Below are 18,912 nucleotides of genomic sequence, written 5' to 3' on the forward strand. Positions count from 1 at the left end.
ATAAAGCTCTAATAAGTGACCCTAAAGAAATGGAAATCTACAAACAGTCAAAGAATTCAGAATAGCCCTCTTAGAGAAGTTTAGTGAACTACAAGAACACACAGAGAGGTGACTAAAAATTAGGAAAATAACACATAAAGAAAATGAGAAGTTCACAAAGAAATAGAAACCATTAAAAAAAAAACAGAAACAGAAATACTGGAGCTAAAAAATATAATGGCTAAACTGAAGAATTCAATAGAGAGCTTCAAAAACAGACAAGACCTTGCAGAAAAAAGAATCAGTGACCTAGAACATCGTCACACTTGAAATTATCCAGTTAGAGAAGCAAAAAGAAAAAAGAATTAAAAAGAGTGAAGAAAGTCTATGGGCCTTATAGGACACAATGAATAAGAACAGTATCCGCGCTATGGGAATTCCAGAAGGAGATGAGAAGAAGAAAGGGACAGAAAGTAAATTTAAAGCAATAATAGCTGAAAACTTCCCAGACCTGCTAAGAGAAATGGACATCTAGATCCCTGAGGCCCGAAGGACCCTAAATAGGTTGAACCTGAATAAGGATACACTGAGACACACGTAATTAAATTCTCAAAACCAAAGACAAAAAAAAGAATTTTGAAAGCAGCAAGAGCAAAGAGAGAAATTATATATGACAGAATCCTCATAAGACTATTAGCACATTTCTCAACAGAAACGTTTCAGGCCAGGAGAGAATGGGATGATATATTCCGAATACTGAAAGAAAAAACTGTCAATCAAGAATTCTATACCTGGCAAAGTTTTCTTCAGAAATGAAGGAGAAATAAAGACATCCCTGAACAAATAAAAGCTTAAGGAGTTCATTAGCAAGAAATGCTAAAGGGAATTTTTTGAGTGGAAGTAAAAACATACAAATTAACACCATAAAAAATTAGAAGGTAGCATAAAACTCACTGGTAACCAGTTATATAGTCAAAGTTAGATTCTCTAACATGGTATTGGTGGTGCATTACTCACTTACAACTCTAGTTTAAAAGTTAAAAAAATGTAGTAAAAATAACTATAACTACAATAATCTATTAGTTATGCAATATTAAAAATATGTAAACAGCAATGTCAATAACCTAAAATGAGAGGGGGAGGAGAAGTAAAAGTGTAGTTTAGGAATTCTACTGAAGTTAACTTGTTATCAGTTTAAAATAGGGTATTATAATTTTAAGATATTTTATGTAAGCCTCATGGTAACCACAAGGGAAAAACTTTTAGTAATTAAACAAAAGAACATGAAGGAGAAGTCAAAACATCCCAATGCCAAAAGGCATCAAAATACAAAAAAGACAGTAGAGTAAGAAACAAGGAACAAGGAATCTACACAACAGCCAGAAAACAACAAAATAGCAATAGTAAATCCTTGCCTATCAATAATTTTTTAAATATAAATGGATTCAATTCTCCCATCAAAAAACATAGAATGGCTGAATAGATAAGAAAACAAGATCCAACAATATTTTGCCTACAAGAGACTCACTTTAGCTTTAAAGACGTACATAGACTGAGAGTGAGGGGTGGAAAAAGATATTTCAAGCAAATGGTAACCAAAAAAAGTAGTGGCAGCCATACTTATATCAGTATACTTATATACTATACTTATATAGATTTTAAACTAAAAATGTTAGAAAGAGATAAAGAACGTCATTATATAATGATAAAGGGGTCAATCCATCAAGAAAATAGAACAATTGTAAATATTTGTGCATCAACATCAGAGCACCCAAATATATAAAAGAAAACAGAGCTAAAAGGAGAAATAAACAACAAAATGATAATAGTTGTGTACTTTGATACTCCCTTTCAACAATGAATAGATCATCCAGACAGAGAACCACTATCATTCTCAAACTACTCTTGTAGTTATACTTCTGGGACAAAGTCTTGGCTTCTTTAATTCTTTCTAAAACTTAGTTCCTAATTAAGAAGTGGTAGGACATAGCCTCTCAGAGCATGATCTGTGAGGCTGTGTGGCTGGGTGCACAGACTATTTTGCCATTTATTAGCTAAGACCTTGGGGAGGTTTCTTAGTCTTTCTATGCTTCAGTCTCCTCGGAAGTAAAATGATAACAGTAATAATAGTAACCCTTCTGGTATTGGCTATTGTTAAAGTTTAAGCTAATTTTTGGTAAGTTGGTTCTTAGGATTATGTAAAGCACTTGTAGCAGCTCCCAGAACAAAGTAAACAATATATGTGCTGATTATTATTATTTTTGGAGGTTTTGTGTTACGTTTATTTATTTGTTGAGGTCACATTGGTTTATAACATTATATAAATTTCAGGTGTACATCATTATATTTCAACCCATGTATAGACTGCACTGTGTTCAACCAAAAGTCTAGTTGCCATCTGTCACCACATACATGTGTCCCTTTACCCCTTTTGCCTTCTCCCCACCCCTTTTCCCTCTGGTAACCTCCAACCTGTTCTGTGTATCTATGTGTTTGTTCGTTTATCTTTTGTATATGAATGAAATCATACAGTAATTGTCTTTCTCTGTCTGACTTATTTTGCTTAACATAATACCCTCAAGGTCCATCCATGTTGTCGCAAATGATATGCTTTTGTCTTTTTTATGGCTGAATAGTATTCCATTTATACACACACACACACACATATACACACACACATACATACCACATCTTATTTATCCATTCATTCATTGATGGGCACTTAGGTTGCTTCTGAGTCTTGGTATTTACCCAAAGAACACAAAAACACTAACTCAAAAAGATATATGCACCCCTGTGTTCATTGGAGCATTACTCACAACAGCAAGACAATATTTTTTTTATTTTGAGTTGCTGAGCTGTTGATCTAGTTGAAAATCTAAATGTTTGTGAAAACTCCTGGGGGCAAGGGGAAGATCAAGATGGTCATTTAATAGTTGCATATGTATATGATTTCGACTATTCTGGCCATAAAAGGTGACCCTTTTTCCTGAACGGCTTCTTGATATAGAGTCAACAAATTACAGTGAGGGAAGTTCACATAAAGTTGAGGGCCAAGCTGTCCTAGTCAAGCCAGCTGAAGTCAAGTGTGAAGCTTGATCAGCCTCATCCATCCCTCTTCTTGTTCAACACAGGCTCAGAGAGACTGTCCATGAATAGCTCAGGGACAGAGGGAATCTGGAGTAGGAGATGGCTGAGTGAAGTAGTCCTTTAGTCAGATTTTCTCTGCGTTATTCCTAAAGGACCAAAGGAAACATCTGTTGGGCGTGCTGGCAAAGATCAGTAGTTTTAGGGTCATATAGATCAGGTATATTAAAAGAACATTGTCTAAAATGAAAAAAGAGAAATATTAATATGAAAGTTCATATTAATGAGCCAGGAATTGAATCCTGAGGGTATCCAATCCAGAGATTCTAAGTCAGTGGGTGGAAATCTTTTGATTACATAGCACTGTTTGTTGAGTTTCTTGAAACTAAGATGTCTCTTGGTGATGTTGTCCACAGTCTTGGTTACTTTTTGTGTAGGGCACATATTTTATCAGACTGTCTTAGTAGCCCAGGCAGTGGCTCACACAGGGAAGAATCTGGCTCGTGCATGGTCTGCCATGGTGATGTGTCCTTCCAGGTTTATATCAAGTTGTTGGGCTTCACCTCTCAGGGCTTTTTCAGACCCTGAGAGAAAGGACACCTTCAGGGTAACTAGAGTCCTGATGGGGACCTGGGCAGTCAGGCTTCAGTTCTTAGTGACACCAAGTCAGGAGGGAGAGATAAAAATTGGAAACATTAGTTTGGAGGATTGTGGGAAACTAGAAGATCTGAGAATTTGGTAAGGGTTGACAACTTATACAAAGTGACAAGATCCAGTCCAATTTACAGGTAGGCAATAAAACAGTTTTTTTCAGAGTGGGAGAAGAAGTCAATTATATCTCTACCAGATAAGACAGAGTTTACGTATTCATTAGTTACTGACAATTTTCAAAGAGGTGAAAAATAACTAAAAGACAATGAATAGAACCAGAAGGATGCTGTCATGTGTTGAATTGTGTGCCCCAAAAAGATACGTTCAAATCATAACCCTTGGTACCTGTGAATATTACCTTATTTAGAAGTAAGCTCTGTATTAGTCTGTTTGGACTGCCAAAAAAAAAAAAAATACCATAGGCTGGGTGATTTAAACAACAGAAATTTATTTCTCACAGATCTGGAGGCTGGAAAGTTCAAGGTCAAAATCTAGCAGGGTTGGTTTCTGTTGAGAGCTCTCTTCTTGGCCTGCAGATGGCTGCCTTCTTGCTGTGTCCTCACATGGGCTTTCCTTGGTGCATGCTCTCCAGTGTCTCTCTTATAAGGACTTTAATCCTATCAGGTCAGAGCCCCACCCTAATGCCCCCATTTAACCTTAACTACTTTCTTATGCCAGATACAGCTACATTGGGGCTAGGGCTTCAGCATATGAACTTGGTGGGAACACAGCTTAGTCCACAGCAGGGTCTTTGCAGATGAAATCAAGTTAATAAGAGGTCTGGGAGGATTAGAGTGGGCCATAATCCAAAGGCTAGTGTCCTTATAAGAGGAAAATTTGGAAGCAAATACATACAGGGACACATAGGGGACAAATACACACATAGGGAGAAGGCCATCAGAAATTGAAGGGATGCATCTATAAACCAAGGAAGCCAAGGATTTCTGGCAACCACCAGTAGCAAGAAGAGTCTCAGAGGGAGCGTGGCCCTGTTGACACCTTGATTTTGGATTTCTAGCCTTGAGAACTGAGAAAATAAATTTCTGGGGTTTTAAGCCACAAAGTTCGTGGTACTTTTTGACAGCAACCCTAGGAAACTAACATAGATGTGTTAGAGTTTTCTAATGAAAACCAAAATGCATCCTTACAGTTATCCCCACCCCTTCTTCTGATCAAAGATAATCTTGAAGAAAGAAGATTCTTGAGAAAAATCAAAAAATAAGGCTGATTTCATTAGATTTGGGCTGATTATATAGACACACGAATAAGGATAATTTGCTGTACAGGACTTTAAAACTTTGCTTTGCTGTAAGTTTCCATAAGAAATATCAGATTGGACTTTTGAAAGCTTCTTGGAAAGCAAACCAAGAACTTGCCATTGGATTTCACCTGCAAGATCCTAAAGATTTGTATGAATTTTTCTTTTCTTGAGGTACCGAAAATATACTGTTTCCTAGGGCTGCTAGGAAGTGACCTTTCTTTTTTACCTGTAAAGCTAGAAACCTGTAAGCCAAGTACCAGACTGGTTTTCCCAAGAGGTTTTGTAGGCGTTGGCACCATGAAGTCCACCTTAGCTCCTTAAAAGTGTATGGCTACATCTTATTAAATGAGTGTTATATGATATCCCAGGCAAGGCCTTGGTTGCATAACCACTGCTTTTAATTATATCCTGTTATCAAGGAGGACAGACTCTTATTGAACCTATGCAAATAACTATATTACCATGAAAATAAAAACACTCAACATTTTCTGAATTCTGGAGGGGTCAGGCAGGGAGAAAAAGATGTGTTTTATCTTTGTCAACAAATGCATAGTCTATTAAATTGTTATGAATTATAGATAGTTTAAGAGATAAGGGAAAAAGATTCCTTATATCCAGGAAATAAAACATTAAAACATCGACAATATTTCAAACAAAACCCATAATCATCCTTCATCAGTTTATTCAGTCCTGTGTAATTAATTCTCATTCCACTCACCTTGGATAAGCAGTCTCATGAATTCATCTGCTTCGTGACTAATGGTTGTGGAAATTCATTGTTGTGGTCTCAAATTTATCTGGGCGACATCATCAGAAGCCTGTGCCTGAGAGTACCTGGAACAGTCCATTTGTATGGGCCTCTGAGATAGTCTTCTTTTGTTGAAAATGAAGCATGTTGGTTTGTAATTGATTTGTAGGTGTTTTCAAGGAAGCATCAGAGTAAAAAAAAATCCCCCCGAACAAAAAACCTTTCTGTAGATGATGAAAGATTAAAATGGCTGTGATCATTACTAGTAATTTTCAAAAGTGAAAGATCTGATGAAAATTCATAACAAAATAATGCAACTGACAAGGAAATTTGTTGTTTCTGTGACATTCAAGAAGAAATAAAATCAATATGAAATTTTTTTCTAGATAAAATATCTATAAAATAGTGATTAATCGTACTTTCCAACAAGAATGGATATTATATCTAATTTATGAAAATGGATGAACATAATCCTTCTAGAGAAAAAATCCATAATAATCCTGAGATATAATATTCCATGAATATATCAAACATATTTTTAGGATATGACAAGAGTATATCGAGTATACCAACATTATTAAGTAAACAGATTTGGTAAATTAGGAGTAGGTCATAAACATCTGTATATTAATAAAAAACCCTGTAGGTAAGTGATATGAATCTCCAATTGAAAAGATTTTTGCTTTTATTATCTACCTCCATATTTTTGAATAATATTTTTCATACTTAATAGATAATATTTCTATTTTAAATGCCATCTCTTGATTTCCTATCATGGACAATGATAAGTTACTTCTATTAACTTCCCTGTATATGCACACACTTTCCTTTCCACATTCTACCAAAATAATTCAATCACATTTAAAAAAAATCATGACTATTTAAAACTTCTTCTAATCTGAACCACAAAAGGAAATATGATCACTTTTTTCTTCTTTTTTAAAAGGCTTTTGTTTTTTCTGGAGTTAGTGATTACCTCACTTTCTTTTCATATGTTCAGTTTTTTAAGGACCTATCGCTAATTTATTACCAAACTCTGTGCCAGAACTCTAAAACTCTTACTAAGATCAAACGTCTTTCATGCTTTTTCAGTCCCACGTTTTCAGTTGAGGATATCCTTCATCTGTCTGTTTCTACCTGTACCGGTTGCTCTGTGAGTTTGCTGCACAGATATCATCTTGGGATTTCTCCAAACTTTTGTCTTTTTTCCTTTGTTTGTCTTTACAGATGATTGATAGTTCAGCTTCTCAAATGCTAGGTTAGAAGTCATTTTCATCCTTTTGCCTTCCAGTTTTCTGCATTACTGTTGAGAAGGCCTATGATACTCAGTTTTTTGACACTTTATACATTTTAAGGATCATCCCTTATTTCTGGAGTTCTGAAATTAACTATTTGCTCTAATATGCCAGAAATTCTGTGCTTGTCAGTCAGGAATATAACATCTTTCAGTGTCTTCTTGTATATTTTCTTTGATAGTTCCCCCCATTATTGTTTTTATTTAGTGAAATACTGAACACGATAAATTAATCATACTACTTTTTTTAACATTTCTTATCTAATTTCCATGTACTTGCCTTGCTTGATTTGCTTTTGGGAGGTTTCTCCAACTTATTCACATTCTTTTAAAAAGTATTTATTCTCTTCTAGCTTTTGTATTTTCAAATTTATGTTCTCCTAGCTTTAATTTCAAAGAATATTTTCTTGTTCTCTAAATGTCACTTTTAAAATATCATCCCATTCTTTGATGTCTGTAGTGTAGAGAAAAATATTTCTTGCTAGGATGAATTCTTACTTTCACTTTTGGAGGTGCTGTAATGGTATCATCTAAGAGAAAAAAATGGAAGATTCTGCAAACACAGCTCTGTCCCGTCCATATTTGGAATTGGCTCTTTACTTCAGTGGGAAGACAATGACTCCGGTTGTGGGGTTAAGCGTGCCTGCATATGTACATTTGGTAGTTATTTAACTGATTAAACAGTGTAGCAAACATTTGTTCAGTGACTATTATCTAGTGGTAGGGAAATACAGATCCTACCTTCAAATAAATCATTCTGTGCCCCTCATCCTCCCTCTTGGTGTGACTATCACACAACTGGTTGTAAGGGCTTTGATAATAAGAACAGAGATTAAATACTGGAGGCCTGGGGTAGCCTGAATGAAAACAATACAATAAAAGAGATTTTGTAGGGGTTAGAATAACAAGTGCCTTAATCCTAGGGGGTTATATTTATGGACTGTAAAGGAAATGCCCAAGTCTCTCAAGAGCTTGTGTGAAAGGGATCCTGGGCTAACAGCTCGTACAAGGCTAATCTTGCCTCACCAAATTTTGTCTGTAATTCACAGCATTGAAATAAAAACGGTGCTCCTTCATCCTCTACCCATAAAGACTTTATTTTCAGTATGCTAATCCCAATATCAAATTACTTCATGCCCCAGTGGATTTCAGAGCCAGGATTTCTTTTCAGAGACTTTTACATAAGCATTCACGTAAATTATCCTTTTTGTTTTATACCAAGTCATCTCAAGGCTTCTGGGAAATAAAAAATTATTTTCTTAAAAAAAAAAGCTTTGGGAATTCTGATCAAAGTATTCAGTGTAGGTAACCATCTCAGAAGTAAATATAGATACCAAGGATAGATAAATTTTGTGTCATTGCCTCGCACTTTTCCCTTAAGGATTGGGAGACATGGTGAGGTGCACAGGAGTTTTATGCTGTAGAACTGTGATAATGTGGAACACTTAGAAATCAAATAATAATACATGAAGCAATCAAGCTATAATTATGTGCTGTACTTGCTCAGATTAGAAAAATGTTAAATTTAGACTGTTAGTCCAATAGCTTGAAGAATGGGCATGATACAAATGGCTTCTCATTCTATGGCCTTTAAGACACCGGTCCCAGCCAAATGCTTACAAACCTGTAAAATCACATGCAATAAATGGTATATCCTCTTTATTGATTCTTTTGTGTTACCAGCAATACGTAGTACTAAGTTATTTCTAGAAAACAGAGCATCGTGCCATCTGACCTCATTGCTATCAGAACAAACATAAGCTGGATAGAACGTTATCCCTAGGATGGAGAATTGAGATTTATACCACAATGATCTCTCATCCTCTGGATGCAGGACATGTTTCCGGGCTGCATTCCAAAGCTATGCCTTGTAATAGATGGTGAAATACATCACACTCAGCAGTTATGCCTCCCATAATCTATATTTAAATTAAGGAAGAAGGATGCCGTCTGCTTTGTGTTATTAACTTCCAGAACAATTTCCCTCTAAATGTTATAGTTTCTTTTAGATGTTGATTTAAAAGAAAATATAAAAACTGGGAAGCTGATTTTTTTTACATTATGGCCCAGGAGTGTCCATTGCTGTTCCCACCTCCATTTCCTTCTTGATCAATAGCCAAGAGACAGTTTTTTAAATCCATGTTTCCATCCTCTGCATACATAGATCACAGTGGTGACACTGTTTTTCTGCATCACACTCTGTGCATCATGGGAAGTCAGAGTGGGTGCTGCCGGGAAAACACTTAGTAGGGGGTGGGTCTATCTGTATTCCTGGGCAACTGCAGTCCCAGGTCTGCTCGTGCGTCACTACAGTGCAGGGGTGCGGTGGGGCCAGAAACGGCTTCTGCAAACACACATCTGGAAAGACTTTCCTCTTTAAGCTTTTATTTTGTATCTTCAATTTTTTTGACAAACTAGAATTCATTTTTCATCTAAGAAGTTTATTTTTTCCTCCAAAATTGTCCTGAGAAGCTCTGAGAAGGACAGGAAACACCCCAATTGGAATCCGTTTCCTCACCAAAGGTTACTAGGGATGTCAAAGCTGGAAGAGAAACTCCTTGACAAAGTAGTTTAATGTTATATATTTCTATTCTTATATTCATATGTACTAACATTATAGAGATCTGGCCAGGACATACACACACCAGTTTTAACATTGTGGTTACCTGTGGGGAAGGACAAGGAGAATTGGACTGAGATGTTACAACCAGGCTTTCAATTTGTTTGATATGTCTTATTTCTTTTTTAATAAGAAATATTTGATGCAAATATGGAAAAATGTTAACGTTGCATTGCTGGATGGTAGGTACATAAAAATTTGAATATTTTTCTACACTTTTCAATATGCTTGCAAGATTTTATAATAACATTTATATTTTTAAGAAGAAGAAACTAGATTCTGACATTAAGATGTTTATCATTATTAGCAAGGGCAATAATTGTTCCCTTTTAAAATGCTCACTCTAAAAAGTGTAATGATCTGCTGTTGCCTTCCTAGCTGAGAGCCAGGAATCACAGACTGACAGGCCTTGACCACAGAATGTGGCAGCAAAAGGGGGCCAAACACCCAGTGCAAGTTGCTGGGGAGAAAAAGGATGACTGAGTGCTGGGGAGCAGTTGCTTCTTTGAGGAAGACTCTTAAGAATTGATGATAAAAGTAAAGAAATGGTTAGTGCCCCTTCTGAACTATCCATGTAGCAATTAGAGACCAGATTGCTTTCCTTCATAATGGATTTTTCTGTGTGGCTTTCCAGCATTCATGGGGCAGAGTGTTGGAATCTTGCTATATCATAGTTGCTGGTATGCTGGGGCAGAAAAATCACTTGGGAAGAACTAATCCGAAGAAGAAAGTAACCCAGAGGAAAGTAGATCTGAGAGAAACAGAGGAAGTTTTCAAAGAACATCGTTTGAATCATTTAAGTCCTTGAATCTGATTATTCTAAACTCAGCTGTACCAGCTCCCCTGTATTTTGAGCCAATATGTTCCCACTTTTTTTTCTTAAATTATTTTGAGTTGAGTTTTGCCATTTATAATTAAAAGTCTCAAATAATACTTTTTCAAGAGTTGGGTATATTTTGCCTTGGTTCTCCATATCTTTCCTTAGACTTCAGAGGACATAACTACTTTCCTCTGTACCACCTGTTTCACTCCCTTCTTTTGTCTTCAGAAAGCCCCTCCCTCACCCACCCACTAATAGACTTCTAAGCGCCCATCTCAAGAACAGCTGGCACTACACCCAGCGCCTTATTTAGAATATGAAATAGGGCATCCGTCTTTCAACTGAGGTGTTCTATAAGCTCAGGAGTCCAACTGCAGGTAAATATGAAGAAGCCCTCTATTCTTCAGCCAACAAGTATTTTCAAATATTCCCCTCCCCTTTTCCCCCCTCTCATGCCCTATAAGAAAGTGGGAGTTGGAAACATAGACACACATACACACACACGCACACACACACGTACACACACGCAGAGCCAGAGAGAGACACTGAGAGACTAAACATCCCTCTCCCACATCCCCGATTTTCCTTTAAACTGCTATGTTCATTTTCACTTTTTGCATTGACACTGTCCAAGTTTAGCTTCTCAACAAATGACCTATGGCAATATTTTCGTGATTGTTTCTGTCTTTTCTTGTGCTACATCAGACAGTGCTCTGCAGTTGTTCATATACTTTTTATGGAACTTTTCAGAAGTGGGTGAACAAGTCCTTCTTCCTAGTCTGTCTTAGTCTGGAAGCTCTGCTGAATCCCGTCCACCATGGGTGCCCTTGCTGGTATTTGAAATCCCGGTGGCAGAGCTTTCAGCATCACAGCAGCATGCAGCCACCTCTGTATGGCAACCTACAGACCCGTGGTTTGCTTCCCTGACCAGGAACTGAATCTGGGGCCTGGTGGTGAGATCACGGAATCTTAACCACGAGACCACCAGGGCTGCCTATTACAATAGGTGGAGGAGGTCAAACACCTACACATATCGAAGGCCCATGAGGGAGCATGCGGGTGCGTGGGAGTAGTTCAAAGTTTGGGGCATACTAGGTTTGAGGGACCTCTAGGGGAAGATGCAAGGAGAAATCTCCAGTAGGAGACTTGTGCTCTCTGAAGCCTTGTTCTTTGGGGAGTCATGAGCATTTAAGTGGTTCTTCTTAGATGAGATCACCCAGGACTTGAAGAGTGAGCTGGAAAAAGGGCTAGGGAGAAGCAGGTAGAGGAATGAGAACTCAGCCAGGCTTTTTAAACTGGAGATCTGTGAGAATTAGGTCTGAGCTTCCTAAGGTAATGGCTTTTTGAACTCAGCCTGCATCTGAATGACCTCAAAGCCCTGTCAAAAGACTAGTTGCTGGGTCCCACTCCCACAGTTCTTGACCCACTGGGTCTGGGTGAGCCTGAGAATTTGCATTTTTAACAAGTTCCCAGGCGACATCTGTGTTGCTGGTCTGGGGACTACACTTTGAGTACCATACCCTAAGGCATCCATTGCATGCAATGAAATAACTTCTTTCCTTTGCCTCAGAGATTGGTAGTAGTTATGAATCTTCTGGTACACTGGGACTTGGGAAAACAGTCCCTCAAACAGGGTTCTTCGTTTTCTATGTACTGTGGCTCAAATAAGGAGCCCCAGGAGGGAAAGGCTGGGCTGAGAAGAGGAGGACAGAAGGCTAAGAGAAGAAAGCAAGAGGTCAGTGAAGGCAGGAGATGAGGACATTTGAGGAGAAGGCAGTTTGGAGGACCCAGGACTGCTCCGAAGTCAAGTAGAGGAGAAAACATGTCAGTGATTACTTAAGTAAATTAGAATCATGCCAGTGTCATGCACCTCCCAGGCTTCTTGCAAGAACTCAGTGAGATAATCATAGATGAAAGTATTTGGTAAGCAAAATATCAGAAGGTAAATATAAATCATGCTTGTTACTCTGCAGTGGCATCTCTTTGATCATTTGTACTGCTTTTCATCCACAATGAGCCTTAATGGACATTCAAGATTATGTACCAGAATCTCCTTTTTCTGAAGAAATATTAATGGTAAAACATAATTTTTCACCTTTATAGTATTTAACAACCTAAGTGTTTGCACCTGCTTTATTTGATTTCAATTGATACTAAAAAGTCATCCCTCTTTAGAATAAGTAAACTTAGTTTCAGGACAGGGAACTTGGGATGGCTGGGGTAGGGATGGCATCTTTTGGCTCATGAGGCAGTGCCCACTCTACTGCTTCAGAAGGGCACCTAAGAGGTGTCTGAGATGGTGACAGGTGCAGAGCCTCAAAGCCGGCCTGTGTGTGTGGCAAATGCCCACCCCATGTTACTTGTGGCTTCTCTGCCCCTTCAAGAAAGTCAGCCTTGCAGCAACTAGCCTGGGTGCTCAGAGGTGTGGAGAGCTGCATGGCATAATGGACAGGCCTGAGCTTCCGGAAGAAAACCTTAGTTAGGACATCAATTCTATCAGAGCAGGAGCTTGCCTGGAACTCCTCCAGCCCTAGAAGTGTGGTCAATGACTGTGATTGCCCTGACCTTGGAGATCCTGTGTCCTGCCTCTTGTCCTCCGGGACCAAGCCAGTGCTTGGTAACCTTCCATGAGCTGGGCTACTGGGCTGCTTATCTAAAGCAGAGACCATAGTTTGTTCGCTCATTCCATACAGGAGGTGTGCAGCACTTTCACTTGGTCTCAGTGTATTTTCAGGTACATTCTGCTGAGCTCCATAGGGATCTTTCCAACTCCAATTCCTTCCTTATAAATAGTTCTAGTCTTTCATTGAAGGGAACTGTTATCCTTCCAGTTCCATCTTCTGCCTGTGGCATGTCTGGCGACCTCTCCCCACAGTTTCTTTTCTTCCGCCGTTCATTGCTGCTGCAAAGCTCTCCAGCCTTGCCCTGAACCTCAGGCTTCAGGAATTCAAGCTGGTCATCTTCATGAGTTAAGAAAAGGTACTTCTTCAAATCAAAGTTGAACTAATTTTTCTCCTTAATGTCATTATTTGCAATGATAGATAACAGTTATTGAAATGTTGCATTTCATGTAGGATTTATTTTACGTACACAATCTGACTTATTTGTTACATATCAATATAAAGGACTTACCCTCATTACTCCTGTATCTCAGATAAGGAAGCTGTGACTCAGAGAGATGATGTGACTGGTTCAAGGCCACAGTACTGGTGAATGGCATGGTGGGACATGTGCCCTGGTCAGCCCCACCCCCAGTCTCAGCTCCAGACAGCCATGTCATGTTGTCTTTCTGAGAGCAGAAGGGCCACCCCTTCTCCTACTTCCACCACTTGGATACTGGAGCACAATGATGTGACGAAGTATGACCATCCTTAAATGTTCCTTTGTCCACGTGTCCATTTCAGGCAGTCAGATAAATGTCTCAATGAGGATGGAGTGTTAATCTGCCTTCAGGGAAGCCCTACACCCCATGCTTGGTCAAGTTGTCCCTAGGACAAGCCTCTGTAAATCTAAAGGATAATGAGCATTCACGGAGAAAGGCCTTGCGGTGGGCAGAATGATGGCCCCCAAAGATGGTCAGATCCTAGTCCCTATAACCTGTGAATGTGCTACTTTACATGACAAAGGGGATGTTGCAGATGTGATTAAGTTAAGTATCTTCAGTTGAGGAGGTTTCTCTGGATTATCTGGGTGGGCCTGATGTAATCACCAACGTTCTTATAAGGAAAAGAGACAGACAGGAGGCCAGGGAAGGAGATGTGACATTGGAAGCAGAGGTCAGAGAGACAGACTTGAAGATGGTATGCTCCACTTTGAATGTGGAGGAAGAGACTGTGAGCCAAGGAATGTAGGTGCCCTGTAGAAGCTGGGAAAGGCAAGGAAACAGAATCTTCCCTAGACCCTCCAGAAGGAACGCATCCCCGCCAATGTCTTTATCTTGGGATATCTAACCTCCAGAACTACAAGGTAATAAGTTTTTCTTGTTTTAAGCCATTAAATTTATGGCAGTTTGTTATGGCAGCAATAGGAGGTTAATGCAAGCTTCAAGAATTCTTGAGAAACTGACAATAATCTGACTTTTTATGACCAGAGTATAAGTCTTACATTCTAAATGTTTAAATCTACTCTTCCCTAACCTTTCTTGTACCCTTGGGAGAAGGGGACAAGGCTGGAGTACTAAAAGCAGAAAGGAGCAGAGCCTGCCTGGGGAATTCTGGAGCCGATGGGATTGCTGGAGTGATCCCAGTCAGACTTGGTTAGAGAAAGCTGAGAGCCAAGTCCTGAGAAAGCCAAATGCAAAGCTGAGTTCTAAGTCAGGTGAAAGCTAGGAGCAGAGGCAGAGTCTGGTTTGTTGAAAGATGCTTCCAGCAGGAGGTGAGTGGAAACAAGTAGGAATGTCCACGTGAGCCCCCTGGGTCTGAAGGTGGTTCCCAGACACTGGTCTCTGCTTCAGGAGACCCTGCCAGGCTTACCTGAGGCTCTGTGGCTCTGGGTCCCCATCCCTGCCTCCTCGCAACAGACTTAGATGTGTCTTCTGTGGACATGAGTGTAGAGTTCATCCAACTTGTTGCTTGTTTTCTGTTTACAGCCATTAGGAAATGTAAGTTAGCGGTTTAAAATGGAATTATTTAATGCTCAATTTATTAGATCTCTCAGTGTGTGCCTTGGCTAAGAGTGTTTCAGATTGTACTATAAGCTGCCGTATTCAAAGTCCAACTTTTAGTCTGTGAACTCTGAATAAATAGTTCTGTGTGTGGTAGATCTCTTGCCTGAGCCTGTTTCGTGGTTAGAAGGCACTGAGCATGAGGTCTGTTCTAGGTTGCCATAAGTCAGAGACAAAGGCCATGATTCTCTGCTAGTGTGTTATATTTGTGGGCTTGTATCAGTGCAAAAATGTTGGAGTTATTTGCAATAGAGTGTGTGGTGTGGTATGTAGTTATGAGTGAGTGTCCTGTAATTGAATGTAATCGTAATATTCATAAGAACTTTCAGTCCATCACTTCCTCATCTGGTACATAATTGAATTGAATTGAATTGATTCTTTCACTAATAGGCACCCTATTGTTTCTTTGTTATTCTATTGTTGTCAGTATTGACAATATAAACTATTATACTAAAATTCAAAAAATAACTGATCTGGGTAGAAACTTCATGTCATTTTGAAGAATCATATAATAAATGATAGATAGCCCTCTAGTTACAATTTAATTCAACAAATATCTTTTGAGCATCTACCATGGGCAAGGTACATTCCCAAGTTCTTCAATATCATCAGTGGTTAAAAAAAAAAATGACAAAAATCTGTGCCAGCGAGCTACTTTTTCAGCCATAGATGTACAAGAGTGATCTTACAGTGAATTCACCTCCTTTAAAAATGTGCATTTGTGGGCCGGCCCTGTGGGTCAGTGGTTAAGTGCACCCGTTCCGCTTCGGCGGCCCGGGGTTCGCTGGTTCAGATCCTAGGTGTGGACATGGCATTGCTTGGCGCGCCATGCTGTGGTGGGCATCCCACATATAAAGTAGAGGAAGATGGCATGATGTTAGCTCAAGGCCAGTCTTCCTCAGCAAAAAGAGGAGGATTGCCAGCAGTTAGCTCAGGGCTAATCTTCCTCAAAGGAAAAAAAACGTGTATTTGTAAATGATTTCCAGTTGCGTCTTGTGCTCGTAATATTTTATAGTTCTCACAGTCACCCATGAAAAACTTTCTGGGGCATACAGGCTAGATCCTTAATAGTCACACTTCTTAATTCACAGTTTGAAAAAGGCCACAAAGTATGACTGCTAAGGTTAAATTTGTGTACCTACTGCCCAACACGTCATAGATCAGATTGTCCTTACAGTCTCACTCAGAAACAACACATTCAGATTGTGGTGCGAGAAGCTAGACTTTTGATCCCAACGCCCTATGTGCCAGGGAACTCTCTTTCTGAGGGGCATTTCCATGTTAGAGCCAGCCATAGCCTAGGCATCTCTTATGAGAAAACCATGCCTGTAGAATTCTGGTGTCCGGTCTGTTGGGTACACGTGGGAGGACTTGAATGTAGCCTTTGTTAATCATTTCCACTCCCAGCCATGTGATTGCTGGGCTTGGGCAGAGGGTGAGAATGGTCTTTCTGGAGCCTACATTCCAGGAGAGGCAAATAATCACAATGAGTAAATTATAGAATGTGTTAGAAGGGGATACATATGATGGAAAATCAGAGCAGAATAAGGAGAATCAGGAGTTCTTGCAACAAAGGGATTGAATTTTAACTAGAGTGGTCAGGGAAGACTGGACGGGAATGACACCTCCTGGCAGAAATGTGAATGAGAGGAAAAGTGAGTCATCTGGCTGTCTGAGGGAAGGATAAGCTGGGCAGAGGAACAATCTTGGCCCAAGCCCCTAAGTCAGCAGTGTGCTGCGTGAATTCAGGGGATAGTGGGAGGCTAATGACCTGAAGCAGAGCAAGTAGACAGAGAGGTAGGAAGATGGTCAGAAAGGGACCTGGGAGAGATGGTGTAGGACCTCAGAGGCCATCATACAGTTTGGCTTTTGTTCTGAATGAGGTAGGTAGCTGTTGCAAAGTTCTGATCAGCAAGGAGATGTGAACTTCTTTGATGCAATCCATTTAAAATTAAAACCCATATGGTGGCTGAGTTGAGAATGACTGTGGGGTAATGGTCAAGGGTGAAAGGAGAGAGATTAATTAGGATACTATTGCAATATTCCAGGCAAGAGATGCCAGTGGCTCAGATGAGGATGTTAACAGTAATGTTAATGATCATATAACATTAGTAGTGGTCATATTCTGGATATATTTTGAAGGTAGAGCCAAATGGATTGCTTATGGATTGGATGTGGTGTACAAGAGAGAGGAATAAGATAACTCACCAGTTTTTCCTGAGAAACTCCAAGGATGGAGTTGCCATTTACTGACGTGAGGAAGACTGTGGATGGATCAGGTTGGGGGTAAAATCAATAACTCAGTTTTTGACTTTTTCAGTTCGAAATATATATTAGACATAGAAGTAGAGATATGAAGTGGGTGGTTAGATTGATAATTCAGGAATTTAGGGTTCAGATCTGAGATGGAGATATAAATTTGGGAGATAGTACCATGTAGAAAGAATTTAAGTTCATGAGACAGCATGAGATCATCCAAAAAGTGAGGTAGAGAAAGAAGAGATTGAGAGCAGAAGAGACAAATGGTTATAATATTGTGTTTTTTGCCCCTGTGTTTATGATTTTTTCTTTAATAGGGTCATTTATTATTTTTTTGTCACTTTCTTCTAATGATCCTACCCTCCATTTTTCAAACATATGAGAATTTTCCACCCTGTCTTTATTCTAGTATTCTCCACACCTGCCACTCCACCTCCCCAGATTTTAAAGGTGCATTTTAATCCTATAAGTAATGTTTATTTAATATTTTGCCTTTTTTTTTTGGTGAGGAAGATTGGCCCTGAGATAATATCTTGTTGCCAATCTTCCTTTTTTTTGCTTGAAGAAGATTATCCTTGAGCTAACATCTGTGCCAATCCTCCTCTACTTTATACCTGGGATGCCGCCACAGCATGGCTTGATGAGCAGTGTGTAGGTCCATACCTGGGACCCAAACTTGTAAACCTCGGGCCGCAGAGTGGCGCATGCAAACTTAACCACTACACTGCCAGGCCAACCTGGAATCTCTTGCTTTTTAAGAGAAAAAGATAAAAGATACTGAGAGCCAATTGAAAAAGTAACGAAGTCTATATTTACATTTGGAGATAACAAAATAGGTGAGAACTAGATAGTTATAAAGTTATCTGTGAATAGGCATTGGACAATTTCTTGCAAATTTTTAACATAATTCCAAAATCCTAATGTTCTTGGAGAATGTGCAAATATCTTGTATTAGTTTAAATTTCCAAGTCAATTGTTAATGTCAGAAAACATGATCAAATCTGTGTCAAAAAGTAAAAGAGAATATCACAAATATGAATATTTGAAGTACTTACACAGGATTTTTACAAGTGTGTTAGTCTGGGTCCAGCTGGGAGAGAGAAACCACACAGTAATTTGAACAGAGAAAGTTTCACATACACAGCTCCTAACTATACAGGAGTTTGGGTAATGAGGGATTGGCTAGTGAGAATTAAAAAAAAAACAACCACCAAACAAACTCTAAAGAATACAGGAATAGCAGATAGAAGGAGCAGCATTACCCCTAGGGCTGAGATAGAGCTCTCAAGAAAGAGCCTCTCCCCTGCTGGCCGCTGGGGCTGAGGTCCAGACCTTGTAGGAGAGGGCTTGGCTGTGGCTCATTGAACAACAGAAATTATTGTGGTTCAGATCTGGCAGAACATGCTGGACCACTCTCTGAAACTCTCTCTCTCTCTCTTTTTTTTAAACACATACTTCTCCAACAGATTTATTAAGTTTTTTGAAAGGAATAAATTTTGAGGAATAAAAACATGGGGCAGAGAAGTATAG

Source organism: Equus caballus, chromosome 15 (assembly GCF_041296265.1).
Source record: "Equus caballus isolate H_3958 breed thoroughbred chromosome 15, TB-T2T, whole genome shotgun sequence".
Lineage (NCBI taxonomy): Eukaryota > Metazoa > Chordata > Mammalia > Perissodactyla > Equidae > Equus > Equus caballus.